This window comes from Cervus elaphus, chromosome 30, assembly GCF_910594005.1.
Source record: "Cervus elaphus chromosome 30, mCerEla1.1, whole genome shotgun sequence".
Lineage (NCBI taxonomy): Eukaryota > Metazoa > Chordata > Mammalia > Artiodactyla > Cervidae > Cervus > Cervus elaphus.
The window spans coordinates 75,333,641-75,351,936 of NC_057844.1; the positions used below are offsets into that span (position 1 = coordinate 75,333,641).

Below are 18,296 nucleotides of genomic sequence, written 5' to 3' on the forward strand. Positions count from 1 at the left end.
AAAGCAACTATCCTCCAACTGAAAATAAATAAATTGAAGAAAAAGAAAACCTATGTCTCCAATTTGAAGTGAAGACAAAGATACTTCACTCCTCCAAAGGCTAAGAAAAAGTCGAAATTCACAATCTGCTGAACTTCCCTCAGGATACATTTGCCCACAAAAATACAAGGACTACAGGAAATACCTCTTCAGAAAGAGAAACGAGCTGGCTTTTTTGAAAATAAAGAAGAAATTCAAAGAGCAACAAATGCCAAACTGATATTCAGCCAAGGGACTGTTCCTGTTTAAACATTCAAAACATCCTTAATTACCATAAGTCATTAGCTCTTGGCATCTCAGCATGGTCGTTTTCTCATGGAAACGTGGGTGCCAGCAGAACCGGGGCCTGGAGTGGAGGGAAGAGGCATAAACGCACCACTCCTCGCGGAAACACCGAGACACCCGCCAGGCGTGGCGGACAGCCAGCCAAGGAAGAACCCTAGCCTCCTCTCCTCCACAGGGACCGCTGCCCCTGGCCCGCTGCCCGCCACCTGGGCCTGAAGCAGGATGGAAGCATCTCACGTAAGGCACATGCTGGCACCCAGGGGCCTCCCAAGCTGGCTCCCCACCCCCTAGACTCTCTGAAGGAGTAATAATCAACATACAAAATACTCTCTACTCCAAGTATCAATTTCTTCATTTATCTTCCTGCCTCAATCTCCAAGGGAGAAAGATAATACAGGGTTTATTGTAACATTTTTTTACCCAAAAGGCCTTTGCCTTTGGTTGGATGGCATCACTGACTTGATGGACATGAGTTTGAATAAGCTCTGGGAGTTGGTGATGGACAGGGAAAACCTGGCATGCTGCAGTCCACGGGGTCGCAAAGAGTTGGACACGACTAAGCGACTGAACTGGACTGAACTGAAAGAGTAAAACTATATTATTAGTTATTGATAACTACCAATAACATTTTTAAGAGGCTTCAAAAATTCAGTGCCTTTAAGGTGCCAAAGCTTAAGCCAGATATTTTATACACACCATCCTTCGTCTTCCCAGATTATAATATAAAATTAGGGATAGATAAAAGCTGCTTTGGATCATGCCAGATCCATTCTTACCAGAAATGGCTCTTATAGTGAAATTTCCAATCTTATTGCTAACCCAGCCGTGAACCAAGGTCACTGGGAAGCTTTACGAAGTTGCTCTCACATGCTGTGTTCTTCCCCCTTTCTATGGTCTCTCTTATCTCAGAGGACAATTATCTCGTTGAAAATTTAATCAGAAAATCTCATAGAGAAATTAATTTGTACTATGATACTAGTGAGTTGAGGCATTATTGCTCCTAGAGATAAATCCTCCATAAAGGAGACCACAGGAAAAAAGCTGTGCTTAACACAAATAAATGAAGGACTAATGGTAGATTTTTGAGGTCTCAGGATTATATGGAGGGCTGAAGTCTTTCCCGTCACCCCTTTCAGTACCCTGTTTCTCAGCTGTCTCCGCAAGCACAGTTCCTTAACAGTCCTGGGCTGCATCCTCGACCCTATCCCCTCAAACGGATTACTGTTGACATCGCCACTATTTCCCCTCCTCATTTCCACTGTTTTACTTTCCTACTGAAGTCAGGCAAGAATTATGTCAGTAACTTAAACCATAGACATCACAAGGACTTTGTTAAATGAGAAAAGTAAAAATTCACAAACCTATAATGTTGCAAAGAAGGTAAGTTTGCAAAAAGAACTAAGAAGGTAAGTTTGGCCACTTGTACATTATTTAAAATTGCAGCAGTGGGTACCATCATGTCCAACTCTCTCCAACCCCATGGACTGCAGCCTGCCAGGCTCCTCTGTCCACGGGATTCTCCAGGCAAGAATGCTAGAGTGGACAGCCATTCCCTTCTCCAGGGGATCTTCCCGACCCAGGGATTGAACCCAGATCTCCTGCACTGCAGGCAGATTCTTTACTATCTGAGCCACCAGAGAAGCCCAAAAGAAAGACTCTGCCAAAACCCGGGATCAAACCAGGGTCCTTTAGATCTTCAGTCTAACACTCTTCCAAATGAGCTATTTTGGCGCCCCAATACATTAGTTAAAACTGTAGCAATGGGTACCATCATTTCCCACAGTAATCATGTTTGTCAAAGGGGGAGGAGGGGAAAAACAAACCCATCAACTCTGATGCCTATTTTCAAAGTATCACATTAGATTTTTAAGAAAAAACTTAAGACTATAAATTGAATTCTTCAAATTCAATTTAATCAAATTTAATGTACTTGCATTAAATTATTTAAACTGTTTTCAAAGATATTCTTTCTATAAGCCATTTGAATCAAAAAGTCAACTGCTTTTATTTAAGGTCAACAGTAAGTACTTTCTGAGAAAAGCAGGGACCTCTATAACTCGGATACCAGGACCAAGGAATAAAAAATAAAAACAGGGTCCCAGGTTTCAGTAACTGCTAGAGGAATCTGCTTCCTGCCACAGCCTGGAGTCAGGATCGGTTACTGTAACTAGGAAACCTCAAGTCGTTACCTGGTCCCCTGTGATAGGCAGTGCCTGTGGCCTGGGCCCATCAGATAACACGAACTCAGGGTTATCACCAAGGGAAGCAAAGCGCCCAGTGCCCACCTGAGCCCCTCACCTTCCTACTCTCAAGAAAATATCAGGTGGTTCTGAGAATAAGGGTCATTCTGCACTGAAAAAACACACAACAGATGGGGCTAAAGCAGGTTAAAAGCCACATCTCAGAGATGATCTGCCCTAACACATTAAGCAAGAAAAGGGGATCACGGAGAAGCCCAAGTGAATTTCAGTATAGGATCATTTTCATCTTTCTTCTTTTCCACCATAAAAGACATTGCGATACTTTGAGTATGTCAAAGGATGTGGCTCTTCTGCTGGACTGCTCGGAAATCTAGTTCATGGGGATTATCAGATCTATTTATAAACCCCAAAGGCTGTGAAATTACAAATATCAGTGCTCTCACCCAGAAAAATGAAGACTCTGTTCTATAATTATAACATAGAAAATGTTCCTCTCCATTCTCTAAGACTCTCAAGGTAGGTTAGCGTTTCACCCAGCTGAAAATGTGAAAGAAGGTGGGCCCATGTGACCCATTACCACCTAGGACTGAGGCCAAGATAGCTGAAACCAGAATCCTAGTATCTCTGAAATAATGCAAATCACTGTGAAGCAGGTTTTACAGAGTAACAGGGGAAACCACGTTCTCACTAGCTCTGCACTGGGAATTTCAGAGGCTGCAATATTAAATAGTGTTTGATATAAGTACACAAATAAACACAATATAGAGTTTAAAAAAAAAAAAAAGGAAAGGGAAAAAAAAGCCCTAGAAGTACTGGGAAGTCAGACTAGTGGGATTTCAGACTAGGGAGAAATCATACCTGGTTCATCCTTTGCCCGTGTTCTTTCAGGAAGATGACCAATAACGACTGCCCCTAAAGTAAACACCTAGGGGTACCTCGGTAAAGAGTACACAGCACTCCCTGGTTTTAGTCTTGCCTTTGTGTGCAAGCGTGAAATTCAATAAAAGTTCCAAAACTAGAAAGGGGGGGGGGAAAGTTAGTAATTTGCCTTCCATGTGGGACAGGGTTCCTTCTGCTGAAGACCAACGCTAAAGGAACTTTCTAGAAACTTTCAAAAGCAAAATCTGCATCCCTGTGTGGAAGCAGGATTCCTCTCCTAGGAGAGGGGGCGTTTATTTGGGTGGGGGGCGCTCTTGTGAGTGGGGAAGGACACCTCAGGATGCCTAGCAGGGAAAGCCAGCCAGGCTTCTCTGCTTGGAGATGGAGGGGGGCAGGGACTGGAAGAAAAGGCAGCCTGGCCAGCACTCAGCCAACTGCGGTTGGGCCAGAAACACAGGGCCAAGGGGAAGAGAGGTACAAGGAATTTGGATTGGGGTTTTAACGGAAAACGATATGTAATTACACAGGACCTAAGCGACATAATCAATTATATTAATTACCACCCTGCACCCAAGTTCCTAACTTTTCTCCAGGCTTTCAACAGGACTGCCTCGTAAGCCTGTACAGCCTCTCTCCAGCTTTAAATGCAGACAGACAGCAGATACAGAGAAGAGAGCTCGGAACGATCCTATAAGTATGCCCTGCTAGACCCAGAATCTGAGGCCTATTGTAAATTCCTAGCCCAAGGCATCTGCGCTTTTTCCGAAATAAGCCGCGCTTTCCCAAAGCACCCTCCGAACCGAGTATGGGCTGCACTAGCATCTCAGGGAGGAGGAATTTTAACAAAAGTGCCTTTGTAGCTGAACGAAACAGAACCTCGTCTGGTTATTGTATTCCACACCAAATGCTTCGAAGATGACAAATTTAAATTCCAGAAGGTCTTCTTCCAGTTTAGTGAACACAAGTGCCTCCCTGGAAATTTTTTTTTTTTTTCTTTTTCTGAGGAAGAAAGCACTAGATATACTTTTGGGTCATTTTTAGAATATATGAAAATGCAACTGTGAGAGTGGTTTTGCCATACAGACTAATAATAGGCAATTTAACTTCCCCCCGGGCACCCAGAGACTTTATTGTTTGACACTGCTTTGGCACATTAAATAGTGCTGAGGAAGTTGTTTTTGAGCCTGTCCTTTAAAATAACAAATCTTAATGGAAAACATCAAGGGGAGATTTAAATACTAAACATTCAAAATATTATACAGATATGTTAATATCCTTATAAAAGATAACTAATTTTTTTGTACATTATTAACTCTGTGGGGGAAAAAAGATGTTATGTCTGTAATGATTCAACTAGGTGTGGCCCAGGCTTCACTGTGAGTAAAACCAGCTCCTAGTCGTCCAGAACAAAGAAACGAGCAATCCACAAGTCATTTCTGAATGGATTTATATTTTGGGGCAACAAACTGTCCTCCCCAGTTCTGTTGTCTAAGTTAAAATAGATGTCGTGGAGTGAACGCTTGCTGGGTCGCTGCCCAGCACTCCCCTCAGCCCCATCACAGGCTTTTTTTCTGAAATGCCCCTTTTCCTATAACCTCCACAGCAGTGCGGGCTCACTCATGCCAGAACAGGTTGGAAGGCGGCCCAGGCCAGTCCATCCCTGGGGCCAAGAAGCAGTCCCTTGCTCTGATGAAAGGCAGCAGCCTTACAAAGCAAGAGGTATAGCCGTGGGGCTCCCTGAAGCCACATTCCTACGATGACCCAAGGCCCCGGCCACAGAGGTAGGTTCTAACGATGGTCACCAGATCCAGGTCCCCTCCCTGTGGGTGTCAGAGCTGGGCCTGAGAGATGGGCCAGTCTCTTGTCAAGTAGCTGGACCCTCAAGAGTGCCATTTCCCACCACTGGATTGGCAGCAAAAGGAGAAAGGGAAGGCAGAGGATGAGATAGTTAGAAACGATGATCACTGACTCAGTGGACATGTGTCTGAGCAAACCCCAGGAGACAGTGGAGGACAGAGGAGCCCGGTGGGCTACAGCCCATGGGGCTGCAAAGAGTTGGACATAACTTAGTGACTGAACCACAACAAGACTGGGAGCAAAGCAAGGAAATCTCCAAGTAGAGAAGGACTCAAAACCTTAAGAACAGCAGGGATAAGGGAGAGCTTACTGAAGGCTGGGAAACCCCAAGACACACCCAGCTGCATCACTCCCCTAAGGCTCTGGGAGACACCCTGCACCTTTATAATACACTGACTGCCCTTTTCCACTTATATTACTTAGACTGACTTATGTCAATTGGAACCAAAATTCCAAATTAATACAGATTTTCAGCAGTCACACAGAAGAACTGGTCCAAAATATCAGGTGATAGATACCTTGGGTATAAAATCTTGCAAGCACAAAATAGATACCATAGAATAGGGGGGAAATGATATTTTTTAAGTCCTAATTTAAAAATAATTACCCTGCCACTCAGGGAGGGGAAGTCCTGGCTTGAGCTGGTTGACTGGTCTTTCATCTCTGATTTCTTTATTAAATCACTGACTTAGGGTCAATTTTGCATTTAGGGGACTTCCACATCTTCCTATTACACAATTTTCCTCCAAATAAAAGAATAGTTATTTGAACATTTAAATGTTTCTGTAACACTAATGTGCTGCCTTTAACACTACTATGCTGCCTTTAATAAAGAAAAAAGTAACTGTATCTTATAAAATAAAGGTTAAGTGTGCAAATTATAAATTTAAAAGTGGAACAGCTTCAAAGCTCTTTGAAACAATAAGTAAACCCTCCTTAAAGGATAATGGTTTCAAAAATACATATAAGCAGATGTGGAGTTCCATGCTGGCTTACAAGAGACTAAAAGCCCAGCAGGCACTCTGCTTAAACAGTAAACTACTAAAAAAAAAAAAGTAAACTACTTGACATGTATTTAACTAAGTTTGAAGACACTCTCATTCGCACTGATTTTTCTTATACTGACAATACACCGTTAATTTTGTTATGTTGAAAACTGATGAGATCTACAGTCACAACTTTAAGAGAATCACCTAACTTGTATTGGACAATATTTCAAAAGGCAAAATCAGGATTCAGAGGGCTATTTCAAGTATTTGTACAGTATCTCTCCCAAAACCGTACATGACCCACACATCAAGAAAAATATGAAATGCCCCAACTTCAAAAACCCCAGTCTTAGTAATTTAGACCTACAGCATAGCAGTCCAGGGGGAATCCGGGGCTTCCGCGATGGCTCAGTGGATAAAGAACCTGCCTGCGATGCAGGAGACACAGGAGGTGTAGGTTTGACCCGTGAGTCGGGAAGATCCCCTGGAAGAGGAAATAGCAACCCACTCTAGTGTTCTTCCCTGGGAAATCCCATGGACAGAGGAGCCTGGCGGACTACCGTCCTTGGGGTTGCAAAGAGTCAGACATGACTGAGCAACTAAGCAGGCACACATACGGCATTACCTGACATCTTGACATGGGCTGTGCTGCTGGGATCGACCAGGTTAAGTGAAAACCCAGACGGGACATCCACCCGTGTCAGCGACCCCAGGACCCTCTGCCCTAAGGCTGCATCTTCCCTTACCCTAACCAGGCTCTATGTGTCCCACAGGCCAAAGCCACTCAACAAGGGTTTTCCCCAAGCACCCTGGTCAAAAACTCGCCCAGCGGAGGCCCTTGGACGTATCTATCGTGCTCCAGCGAGGCCGTGCTGTGGAATGGAGCAGAGCCAAGGAGAGCGTGCTGGGTGGCACTGCCCATCAACACCAGCACTCAGTCCCTGCAAGGACCCCGGGGCCTCCTGGGAGGCCCACGCCAGCTCTGCTCTGGGGACATGTCTGCACCATGTACCCATGCACCACGGCCCTTACCTAGCACCACCGCGTCGGTAAATCCAACACTCTGTTTGCATCTATCACCTTACCTGACCTCTCGGAAATGTGTGATAGATGTGTGACCATCTATCACACACCTGACAAGCTTATGTGTCCGTGCTCTGAAACGCTCTTCCCTGGCTTCCACGACACCCCACCCTCCTGGATGTCCCGTCTCTCTCAGGGTCCAGACCCGCTGTGAGGTCTCCTCTTCCACCACCCAGCCCGAAGTGGGGACGGAGCCACGTCTCCTCTCCTCCACGTCTCCTCTCCTCCACAGTCTCCTCCACAGGAAACCTCACACCACTCTCTTGCTTTGGAGCCATGTCCACAGGGAGGCCTTCAATTAGGTTACTGTTTAGTCTCTAAGTCATGTCCAACTCTTGGGGTAGAGCCACCCTGATCAGAGATACCGACTTAATATGCATAAAGTGAAGTCTCAGAATTTGCATTTTTCACCAGCCCCCAGGAGGTCTTGGATCCTGAGCTTGTACCAACCACCTACTCAACACCTCTATGCTGAGCAGACATCTCAGTGGGTCCCGCTGTAGGCGTGCTGAGGTCACCTGCTCGCTCCTCCACCTGTCGCTTAAGCTGGGCATACAGGCGCAGCCCTTGAGGTCCCCCCTACCTCTTTCCCTCCCACATCGAATCATTCATCGAGCCCCGTTAAGTTTACTGTCCACTTCCTGTCATTCCCAACGCCATTTCCTTAGTTTAAGCCAGCAGAGTCTCTTAGAGGGATGCCTGCCTCTGGTCGCGACCTTTCCAAGCCACTCTCACTGCAGCCAGAATGATCTTCCAAAACCAAATCCAACCACGTCAGCACCCTGCTGAGGATCCTTCAGGCAATCCCAACCAAGCTCAGGATAAAATTTACATTGTTTTAAAAAATCTATTAAGATGTAATTCAGACTTCCCCGGTGGCTCAGCAGTAAAGAAGCCGGCTGCAACACAGGAGCTGAAGGAGATTCAGGTTCGATCCCTGGGTCAGGAAGATCCCCTGGAGGAGGGCATGGCAACCCACTCCAGTGTTCTTGCCTGGAGAATTCCATGGACAAAGGAGCCTGGCAGGCAGCCTACAGTCCGTGGGGTCAGACACGACTTAGCACACACGTATGCAAGATACAACTGAGACACCAAGAAATCCATTCAAAGTATACAATTCCCTGATTTCAGTATACCTAGAGTTCTCAACATTCACAACAATCTAATTTTTATCACTCCAAAAAGAAACTACGAACCCATGAGCAGTCTTTCTTCATGCCCCCTTCCCCAGTCCCTGGCAATGGCAAATCTCCTTTCCGTCTCTGTGGACTTGCCCGTTCTGGACATCCTAAATATGTGCGCTTTTATCTGGCTTCTTCCGCTTAGCATGTGTCAAAGTTTATCCACCCTGTGGGATGTATCAGTACTTCACTCCTTTTTATGGCTAAATAATATTCCATTGTATGGTATACTATACTTTGTTAACTATAAATTCGTTTTTCACCAGTTATAGATATGTGGGTTCTCTATTTTTTTTTTTTTTTTGGCTATTACCATAATATTACTGTGAACATCTGTTGTGATGGTTAATTTTATGCGTCAACTTGACTGGCTCACAGGGTGCTCTGGGTGTGTCTGTGAGGGTGTTTCTGGATAAAATTAGCATTTGAATCAGTGAACTCAGTAGAGCAGCTTGCCCTCCCAGTGTGGTTGGGCATCAACCAGTCAATGCTAACTGCTACTGCTAAGTTACTTCAGTCGTGTCCGACTCTGTGAGACCCCGTCCCTGGGATTCTCCAGGCAAGAACACTGGAGTGGGTTGCCATTTCCTTCTCCAATGCATAAAAGTGAAAAGTGAAAGTGAAGTCTCCCAGTCATGTCCGACTCTTCGCGACCCCATGGACTGCAGCCTACCAGGCTCCTCCGTCCATGGGATTTTCCAGGCAAGTGGAGTGGGGTGCCATTGCCTTCTCCGCAACCAATCAATACAGCCCCCCAAAATGGGACCAAAAGGCAGAAGAAAAACCTGGCGTTTCCTGCCTGAGGATTTAAGGCAGGATGTCAGTCTCCCTCTGCCCTTGGTACTTCTGGTTCTCAGGTCTTCCGACTCCAAACTGAATCATACCAACTGGCTTTCCTGGGTCTTCAGCCTAGAGACAGCAGACTGTGGGACTGCTCAGCCTCTGTAATTTCATGAGCCAACTCTTCACAGTAAACTTCTTTGTGTGTATGTGTGTGTGTGCGCGCGGGTATGTGTGTAAAAGTCGTTCAGTCGTGTCTGACTCTTTGCAACCCACGTATGTGTATGTATACGGCTTCCCAGGCGCCTCAGTGGTAAAGAATCCGTCTGCAAAGCAGGAGATACAGGTTCGATCTCTGGGTTGGGAAGGTCCCCTGGAGGAGGAAATGGCTACCCACTCCAGGGTTCTTGCCTGGGAAGTCCATGCAGTCGAAAGAATTAGACACAACTTAGTGACTAAATAACAACAATACAGGTATACTGTCAGTCGCTCAGTCATGTCCAACTCTTTGCAACCAATGAGGCAGAAATAAATGTTTTCCTGGAATTCTCTTGCTTTTTCTAAGATCCAATGGATGTTGGCAATCTGATCTCTGGTTCCTCTGCCTTTTCTAAATCCAGTTTGAACATCTGGAAGTTCTCGGTTCATGTACTGTTGAAGCTTGGCTTGGAGAATTTTCAGCATTACTTTGCTAGCGTGTGAAATGAGTGCAATCGTGCGGTAGTTTGAACATTCTTTGGCACTGCAATTATTTTTTTTATTATTGAAGTATAGTTGATTTACAATGCTGTGTTTCAGGTATATAGCAAAATGATTCAGTTATATGTGTGTGTGTATATATATACACACACACACATATACACATCTATATCTGTACTTTTTCAGATTCTTTTCCCTTATAGATTATTACAAGATACTGAGCATAGTTCCTTGTGCTATACAGTAGGTCCCTGCTGGTTATTTATTTTATATATAGTAGTCTGCATATATTCATCCCAAACTCCTAATTTACCCCTCCCCAATAGATTCAGCTTTTTGAAGAACTGCCAAACTGTTCTCCAAAGTGGCTGCACCATTTCACATTCCCCTCAGCAATGTATGAGGACTCAAATCTGTCCACAAGTTCACCAACACAACAACAACAGACAAGGGCTGCTGCCTGTCTCCAGGTTCCGGCCATCCTAGCAGAGGTGAAGTGGTAGCTCACTGTGGTTAGTACATGTGCTGCCGAAGCGCGCACTCACTGTGGTTTTAAATTACATTTCCCAGGTGACTAATGTTAAGCAGATTCATTTGTACATTTTCTTTAAAGAAACGTTTCCTTAGATTCCTTGTCAATTTTTTAACTGAATGGTCTTTTTATTAACGAGTCGTAAAGAGTTATTTTACACATTCTTTTCCCTCATTCAGTGGGTCATTTTTCCACTTCCATAGTGTCCTTTGAAACACAAGTTTTCATTTTGATAATATCCAATTTATTTTTTCTTTCGTTGCTTGTGCAAATCTAAGAAACCACTGCCTAACCCAAGATCATGAAGATTTACACCTATGTTCTTTTTCATGTTTTATAGTTTTAGATCTTAGACGTTTAGGTCTGTGATCAATTTTGAGTGGGATTTTACCCATGGTCAGACAGAAGGATCCAACTTCAATCTTTTGCGTATGGATATCCAGCTGTCTCAGCACTGTTTGTTACAAAGACTATTCTATCTCCATTGAACAGTCTTGGTACTCCTGTGAAAAATCAATTGATTACAAATATATATCCAGTTCAAGCCTCTACACTTTCCACTTTACATGTTAATCCTACATTACCAGTAATAAAATGGCTAGCATATGGTATATATGTTTTCACAAATTTTTTTAAAAAGCAAGATAATTTAATGCCATACCTTATAAAATTATCTCAGTAGCCTTATAAGCTAAATCTGACTAAAAGTATGACCTGCTGACAGCTGCTCTAAGTGTTTATTGAGATACAACAGTGAAACAAAGCTTATTCATTCCATAGAACACCTAAAAACTTGTCAATATTGCAAGACATGGAGGAAGTGGGAAGGTCAAGAAGACATAAAAGGATGACAGGGGCCATAGCTTTTAATACATTTCTCCCTCACCCCATCTCCCCCCAAAACTGTGTTTTACTCTGCTGCATCTTCTCTTTTACAATTTCTTCATCTCCTCTACAGCCAAGGTTTTCAGACTGACTTACACACACACACCCCTCTCACTCACTCGCTAAGATAAACCTGTCTCTCTTCAGAGATATTCCCTGGCTAGCACTCCATCTCCTACACAGACAAGATGTGAAACATGGTGAGTTAACTGGCCTTTCAGCTTGTCAACACACAGTTTTCCAGACCCAAACAATCTTGGAACGATCAGATCTGGCAGAGTGGGGATGCCAGCCTCAAAGGGTATAAAGTCACCACTGAAGGGTGTGGCATGCATACAAGACAGTCTTCTGGGGGTGCCGGGGGAGGTCTTCTGACCCTCCCCACACCCACTGCTCCCAGAAGACGCTGATGTTTCTCTCCTTTCCCACACTGTGCTAACTCTCCATTTCCGTGTCTCGCTAGCCCGCTCCGGTACTGCTGAGCTGTCTCCACATGCTTTCTAATCTTCCTGTAACAAACATGTCTTGCTCTTGTAGTAAGAGAGGAAATCATTCTTTTTTAAAAGCAGCAAAGAATGGTTCCCTAAGAGCATATACCAAAACGCCTTCTTACAAATCTAATTCAATAAGAATTTGCCATCTTAAGTGATTTTTAAACTTAATAATAAATAAAACTTGGACAGCGTTTACATTTACTTGTACAGTTCACGGACCCCTCCCAGGCAAACTTAGAACGACCTCATGGGAAACAAAAAACTATTTCACTTCTTCCAATTTGTCATGTGCTACAGATCTCTGTGTCTGACAAATTTTTAAATCTCACAGCACACACTGGTAATCTTATTAAGTACCGTAAATAAAAGGAGAACCACTCTGACTTGGCCTGGCTGATTTCCTTCCCAACTCCTCTTATTCCTTAAAGACACGGGAAGAACGAGGTATGTTTGTCGACATTCACACCCCAAGCCTCCTCCAACAGGATATCTCCATCCGCTGCTCGCTTTTTGTTCATTGCTCAGAACAGGAAAACTCGCTTTCCTGCTTTCTCAATACCAAATGGGTGAGAGCGGCGAGGGAAAACATCCCCTCAGAACCCACCCCAAGGCTACACAGAAGGCAAGAGAAACAAAAGCTGGTCCATTCTTTCCCCAAATATTCCCTTGGCAGGCAGCCGAGGGCCACGCCAGCTCAGTGGTTTAATATCCTGTCGCTTCGGCGGAAAAGATAGAGAATTAGGAAGCTGCCAGCCCAGGAAGCCAGAATCTGCTCTGCTGGTGTTAATATCTATCTGCTGTGCATCCATCACACCCTCACCTTCCACAGAAAGAAAAGCCGACCGTTGGCAGACAAGTGACAGAATCAGGAAAAGGTCTACAAAAAGGTACATGGTTTAGAAGACAAGGGGTCCAGGCAAACCATCAACAGAAGGAATCCTTTTTAATGTTAGAAGAATTGTAAAGAAGCATTCGGGAAACAAAAGAGAAAACTCATCATTAAGGTTTGTACAGAATGTCTAGATAGAGTCCAGGCAGGAAAGAACGAGGACAAGTAAAAGAAGAAAAGCAATCTCAGGGCACACAGAAAGACAAGACAACCTATTCATACCGGGTGAGCCCAAAGTCACACCACAAGTGATGGCCCAGCAGTCCCAGCCTAGAAGGCGCTGGTTGTTCAGTCACTAAGTCGTGTCCGACTCTTTGCAGCCCCATGGACTGCAGCACACCAGACTTCCCCGTCCTTCACCATCTCCCAGAGTGTGCCCAAACTCATGTCCATCGAGTCGGTGATGCCATCCAACCATCTCATTCTCTGTCATCCCCTTCTTCTTCTGCCCTCAATCTTTCTCAACATCAGGGTCTTTTCCAATGAGTCGGCTCTGCACATCAGGTGGCCAAAGCCACCTTGGCCAAAGTTGGAGCTTCAACTTCAGCATCAGTCCTTCCAATGAATACCAGGGTTATATTCCTGGCAGCTGAAGATGGAGACACTCTATACAGTCAGCTGTATAGATCTGTGGTTCAGATCATGAGCTCCTTATTTTAAGATTGACTTAAATTGAAAAAAGTAGAAGGGCCTGGCGGCGGGGTATTATACAGTCCTACCATATCCTAGGGCTGGGCCTTACCTGGGTGTGGGACAGGAGGAAGCAGAATAGGGAAGAGTGAGAGAGAAACATACACATGAACAAATACTTCTCACTACTACCACTATCAGTACACTGAGGAAAGCCAGGTAGTGACGAGAGTCTCCAAAATCACTGCAAACAGCGGCTGCAGCCACAAAATTAAAAGACGCTTGTCCCTTGGGAGAAAAGCTATGACAAACCTAGACAGCATATTAAAAAGCAGAGACATCATTTTGCCAACAAAGGTCCGTCTAGTCAAAGTCATGGTTATTCCAGTAGTCATGTACAGATGTGAGAAAAGGCTGAGCACAGAAGAATTGATGCTTTCAAATGGTGGTGTTGGAGAAGACTCTTGAGAGTCCCCTGGACTGCAAGGAGATCAAACCAGTCAATCCTAAAGGAAATCAGTCCTGAATATTCATTTGAATATTATATCTGAATATCTGAAGCGTCAATTCTTTGGCCACCTGAGGTGAAGAGCTGACTACCTGGAAAAGACCCTGATGCTGGGAAAGATTGAGGGCAGGAAGAGAAGGGGACGACCGAGGATGAGATGGCTGGATGGCATCACCGACTCAATGGACATGCATTTGAACAAACTCCAGGAGACGGGGAAGAACAGGGAAGCCTGGCGTGCTGCAGTCCATCGGGTCCTGAAGAGTCGGAGACGACTTAGCAACTGAAGCAACAGCAGCGACAGTATCAGAGGAAGATGGGGTTTCAAAGAGGTGAGATCTACGGTCAAAGGAAGCAGAGAAATCCAAGAGGAGGAAAACTGAGAACACTTTTCCATCTATAATTTATCAATCCATGTGGGGACTTAGCTTGTATCAGAAATATTAAAGAAGCTCACATCCAAAGATGAACTGGGGCCCCATTGTACAAAGCAGTCACATTTATATTCTCTTGCCTAAACCAAGTAAATTACAGAAATGTGCACCAAAAATGGATAACAAAATGAATTACCCAATTATTTATCTTCTCTCTAAATAATTGTTTATGAACCTACCATCTTTAAAGGCTTTAATTTTTCCTTAAAAGGGGAGGGGGGAAGAGGTCATTCCAGAAAACTGATATGAAGGCAGACTATCAGCCTTGAGGACATAGTGGTAGAGAAGGCAGCTGGTTGGGGCAGGCTAATTACCAAGCAGTTTAAAAAGGACAACATGGGTGTTTTTAAAGCTATCTGCTCTACCCTCAACACTCTAAAAAAGAAAGGCCACTAGCAGCTCACTGCTGATCCCCTTCTCCAGTGGGGGTGGATGGTGTGACATGAGACTCTCACCTGTCTGTTTATCTGAAAGCAGGAGACCAGATAAACTGGACACTGGACACTCCCTTCAAAGTCTGAGGAAGAGGTGTGAGTGTTCCCGGGTTTCTGTGTCACCTCCTTCCTGGTCTCCCACCTGCAATCCAAGGCTATGTTTAATGCCTCCAGCTTCCCAATCTCACTTAGCCATGGAGCACCCAGCTCACCCCTGTGCAGAAGGTGGAAGGATTATTGGTAAATATTTACTAAATAAATAACCAAATCCATGGCTGCAGATGGTGACTGCAGCCATGAAATTAAAAGATGCTTGCTCCTTGGAAGAAAAGCTATGACAAGCCTAGAGAGCATATTAAATAGCAGAGACATTACTTTACTGACAAAGGTCTGTATAGTCAAAGATGTGAGATCTGGACCATAAGGAAAGCGGAGCACCGAAGAATTGATGCTTTTGAACTGTGGTTCTGGAGAAGACTCTTGAGAGTCCCTTGGACAGCAAGGAGATCAAACCAGTCCATGCTAAAGGAAATCAGTCCTGATATTCATTGGAAGGACTGATGCTGAAGCTGAAGCTCCAATACTTTGGCCCCTTAATGTGAAGAGCCGACTCATTAGAAAAGACCCTGATGCTGGGAAAGATTGAAGGCATGAGAAGGGATGACAGAGGACGAGATGGTTGGATGGCACCACCAACTCCAGGGACACGAGTTTGAGCAAACTCCAGTGGTTGGTGATGGACAAGGAGGCCTGGCGTGCTGCAGTCCATGGGGTTGCAAAGAGTCGGACACGACTGAGCAACTGAACTGCACTGAAACCAAATCCAAACAGGCTCAAATACTTACCAGCTTTATCCCCAAATTCTTCTTACACATGACCTCTTTACCTCTTGCCTAATTATGGCAAAGCACCATAAGTAACATCTAAACCCCCAATTCTCTGCCTCCATCCCCACCCTAGCCACTGGGCTCAGCATCACTGTCACCGTATTTCCCTAGCAAAGCTCTGATCCAGGTGCCTTCCAGCACGATAACCCTAACAAAGAAAAAAGTTCACATTCAGCCCTCCTTGGGTCACCAGGATCTGCCTGCTCCGAACTCTCCCAACACTGCACCAGACTCAAGGACCACGTTCAGCAGACTTCCTCCCTTGGGACCTTCATCTAAGGGTCCCTCTACCCAGAATAGCTGTCATCTCTCAAAGCAACTTCCAGCTCAAATTGCCACCACCTTCATTAAGCTCTTTATGATTCCCTCCCCTAGAGGTAGGTACTCTCTTTGCTGAGTAACCGCCTTAATTTTCCTATCTTCGATTTGTTGTTCTTATTTAGTTGCTGAATTGTGGTCGACTCTTTTGCAATCCAATGGACTGCAGCCCGCCAGGGTCCTCTGTCCATGGGATTTCCCAGGCAAAGAGCACTGGATTGAGTTGTCATTTCCTTCTCCAGGGGATTTTCCTGACCCAGGGATCAATCCCACATCTCCTGCATTGGCAGGTGGATTCTTTACCGCTGAGCTACCTGGGAAGCTCATCTTCAATTTAAATGTGTATAAAGCTTATTTGGCCATCTTCTCTCCCCTATTAGTCAGCAAGGTAGGAAAGGATGTCTTACTCATCCTGGCTCCCCCCGATGCACAGTCCTTGGCACAGGCAGGAGCCCAACAGATGTGTCCAATTAACTCTGTGAATGTGTAAAATTAAAAATCTATCTATTCCTGTACATGGAGAAGGCAATGGCACCCCACTGCAGTACTCTTGCCTAGAAAATCCCATGGACAGAGGAGCCTGGTAGGCTGCAGCCCATGGGGTCACTAAGAGTCAGACACAACTGAGTGACTTCACTTTCACTTTTCACTTTCATGCATTGGAGAAGGAAATGGCAACCGACTCCAGTGTTCTTGCCTGGAGAGTCCCAGGGACGGGGGAGCCTGGTAGGCTGCCGTCTATGGGGTCGCACAGAGTCGGACACAACTGAAGCGACTTAGCAGCAGCAGCATTCCTGTACAACACGGGGAATGCAGTGAGTATTTTATAACAACTGTAAGTGGAATATAACCTTTAAAAATTGTGAATCACTGTTCCCTGGTGACTCAGCTGGTAAAGAATCTACCTGCAATGCGGGAGACCTGGGTTCAATCCCTGGGTTGGGAAGATCCCCTGGAAAAGGGAATAGCTACCCACTCCAGTATTCTGGCCTGGAGAATTCCATGGACTGCATAGTCCACAGGGTCACAAAGAGTCAGACACAAAGGAGCGACTTTCACTTCACATACATACTGTACAGCTATAACATATACTATTGAACGTAACTATAGTACAATTAAAAAATTAAAATCTATTCAGATACGTTGAAACAAAGATATGGAAGCACCTATAATATGTAAATTTATTTGTCAGTCAAGCACTTGTTCATTTCTTTTCCCAGGGCCTTACTAACATAATCCATACACAGTCTTAAAGCAGGGAGCAAAAATCAAAATCATTCAATGAAACTAAATAAGAATCTAGCCTAAACCAAGTAATGCACCTTTACATAAGAACCAGTTTTAGTATTTTATGAATAAAGCTATTCCTCCGCACTTGACAAGTGGTGCTTGTCACATATCAGTTATGCCTAATATTACATATCAGTATCAGTATTGTCGCGTATCAGTATTAGCCTAACTGCAATCAGCAGGATGTCACCTTGCCTCCAACAGCCCCCATGCGAAGTAGTCACTATCTTTTACAATCACTGAAAACCCAGGCAATAAGCACCATGCAAATCTGTGTTCCACAGAGCTTAAACTCACTGACAATTTTGCATAAAAAACTGAATTTCCTTTTCATGCACAGTTCTCACAATCAATTCAGATTATTTTTAATCTGGAGCCCCACGAAAATTGGTTTCGTTTTCACTTCTGAAGAAAGTTGAGGTTTTACAGTTCTTACAGCCTCAACGATAGCAATATAAATAGCTATGATAACACACTACCATATTATTTAACATAAGTTTAATATGTTAATATGATACTATATTATTTAACATAAGTTTCATATGACTTAAGGACTAAATAAGGATCCAGATCCAAATCCTTGCATATCTGAGGGTCTTTGCAACTCAGAACATATTTTAGATGCCATAAGAAATAAATCTCTTAAATGCCCAATCTGTTCTTCCTAGTTGGCAAATTACTTGTGCACAGCTAAAGATCTTAATTTAGGCTCCTTTAGGATGTCAATAGCAACATTATCATAAAAATAAAACGCCTTCCCTCCCTCTCTGGCCCGCCTGGTCGGTGCCTTTAAGCCTCACCCACAATTCCCACTGCACTCTTATCATTGAGATGCATTTCCTCTGTTTAATACCTTCAGGAGACAAACATTCTGTCACTACTCCTACAATGAACATGCAGGTCAAGCTTCATGTTTCCTGGGTCTCAGGAAAGCAGTGTAATAGTTGAGGTCCCAGTACGCTTCTGATCCCCCAAAAGCCACCTTCACTCTCAGCACATTTC

At 44.4% G+C, this 18,296-nt stretch overlaps 1 protein-coding gene and 1 non-coding gene across 5 annotated transcripts in view; both read right to left on the reverse strand.

Annotated features, from left to right (window-relative positions):
- The window catches only part of DOCK9 (dedicator of cytokinesis 9), a 270,534-nt gene that overhangs the window by 238,115 nt on the left and 14,123 nt on the right, over positions 1-18,296 (reverse strand). The gene's annotated exons all lie outside the window — the stretch shown is intronic.
- TRNAF-GAA lies at positions 1,983-2,055 on the reverse strand. Its single transcript has one exon. It is a non-coding gene; the product is annotated as a tRNA-Phe (tRNA).